Raw genomic sequence first — 2,267 nt, forward strand, 5'->3', positions numbered from 1 at the left:
AGCGACTAGTGAGATCAAGGGTAGAAAAATAATTTGCAGTTCTCAATGCAGCTAGCTATTCCTCAATACAGGGGAGTGGTGCTGTCCTTCTTCTTTAACAGGACCAACGGAGCTGCCCAGAGGCTACAACTGTCACGGATAACCCCAGCCTCCTTCATGTTGCTCAACATGTCCTTGGTACACTGGTAATGTGCAGGTAGTTTTGGCTTATATCTCTCTTTGATGGGTGGGTGTGCACTTGTGGGGATGTAGTGTTTGACCCCTTTTATTCTTCAAAAGTCTAGCGGATGTTTGCTGAAGACTTGCTCGTATTCTTGCACTAGCCTGTAGACCCCCTTCTTGTGATGTGAAGGTGTGGAGTCAGTGCCTACGTGTAATTCCTTACACCACTCCTCTGGCTGACTTGGTGAGCTGTCACTGAATGGGTGGGCTGAAGCAATGGTGGATGCTGCTGTTTGGATAGCATGTGTATCTACTGAGAACAGCTTATCAATGGTGGCAAATCGGAGCAGCTTAATCTCTTGCTCTCCGCAGTTCAACACTCTCATGGGCACTCTTCCCTTCCATATTAATGAATAAAACTATGATGTAAATAGCATATAGATACCCCACAAATGCAGATAAAAGTAGGTTATGGGAAAAGGGGGAAGAGAGAAACAGGAAAATAGTGGAATAAAGTATACCTTCCAGGTGGGAGAGGAAATGGCAGCACAGCCAGTGGAGGTGAAGCAAGGGGAGCCTGCAACTAAAGAGTTGAGAGCGTTATCACATGGTGACTGAGCCTGATTGTAACGGGAGCATAGAGGTGCCGATCCTGTCTTACCTGCGTTGGTGTAGAAGTGGGTGTCCTGTGGTGGAGTCAGCTGTGTGCAGTGGTGGCCGTGGGTTCTTTTATGTGCGACCGTAGTAATAGCTGCGCCCACTTCCTGTATGGGAGTGGAATGCAGTGAGGCTAATGGAACGCACGCCTGCGCATTTGTGTTTAACGTCGCGCATGTGCAGAACGGAGAAAAGGCTGCGCTCACTTCCTAATGAAAGGGAGTGAGACGCAGCTGGGAAGGGAAGGGAAAAGATTAGGGTTTGGGGATGATGAAAGGGCTTTCTACGGGCAAGGATGGCAAAGGGTGGCAGTGACGGAAAGTCAGGCAGCCTGTCCTGTCCTGTCCTGTCCGTCCGTCTTTTTGTATCATGAATTGGAAAGACTGCAAGGGGGAGGGGAGGTGCTTGGAGGAGGAGGAGTTATTCAGATTAATTGCAGTGGGCGGCGGCTGCAAAAAGCATCATTCTTCTTGTTTTTGCTCTGCAAAACAGCCTTTTCAAGGGTTGGCTTGGGTGACAAAATGTCTTCTGTAGGCGTGGGTTTGTCTCCCTCTCCCTAAGATGTGTCCGGTATAGGCCAGGGTGCCACTCAAGGCCGTAACCAATTCGGGTTATAGCTTCTCGGCCTTTTGGCTAAGATCAAGTGTAGTTTCGGAGGACGCTACCTTGGTCGGTACTGGAAGGTGCCTGGGATTGCACGTCTGCCGGCCTTGAGGAAGTGTGTGCGCCTTCTGGTGACACATAGCCCTCTTGTGCCTGGACGGTTCCCAGGCAACGGGAGGCGATCACCTTTGTTATTTTGAAGTCCTACTGATAAACAGAAAAAAAAAACAATTAAATCTGTTCTTATCAGTTTAATATCTGATACGTCCCCTCTCTGGGGACCATATATTAAATGGATTTTTAGAACAAGGAGATGGAAAAAATCTTGCTCTGTCCACTCCACGCATTGACCTGGTATTGCAGTACCTCCAGGACCGGTGCACCCCTTCTTAACCCAGTTTCCAAAAGCAGAACTCAATTCACCTGATTCAAATGAGCCCCATTAGTGAATTGAAAGAAAGCAAAAACTTTATATGCACCTCAATTTGGCCAATTCACTTTTCACACTTTCACCCTTTTTTTTATCTTTCACACCTTTTACTTGCTTTATTGATGCAAAAGCTGTGCCAAATAGCAAACTCATCTCCACTCAACTTGACCAACTCTGCTATGTCCCGTGCAGTATCTTATTCTCAGTCTTATCTAGATCATTTGCAATTGAATAGAATAGATCCCTTTTGGACACATTGGATTCAGCTGCTGCAGTGACTGCAGGTGTTAGAAGATGCAGACTTGGCATCAGGTGCTGTCTATCAGATTCCACTCCAATTAAAGCTTCCATTGTTTTTCGGTGTTTTCTTTGAGCAATGATGATGTCTTTAGTGATCTGTTGGCTCCCTCTCCTG

General features: G+C 46.9%; 1 pseudogene; it reads left to right on the forward strand.

Annotated features, from left to right (window-relative positions):
- Window positions 1-1,603: 1,603 nt before the first annotated feature.
- LOC142255529 (U2 spliceosomal RNA) lies at window positions 1,604-1,810 on the forward strand (annotated as a pseudogene).
- The last annotated feature ends 457 nt before the right edge of the window (window positions 1,811-2,267 follow it).

Source organism: Anomaloglossus baeobatrachus, chromosome 10, assembly GCF_048569485.1.
Source record: "Anomaloglossus baeobatrachus isolate aAnoBae1 chromosome 10, aAnoBae1.hap1, whole genome shotgun sequence".
Taxonomy (NCBI): Eukaryota; Metazoa; Chordata; class Amphibia; order Anura; family Aromobatidae; genus Anomaloglossus; species Anomaloglossus baeobatrachus.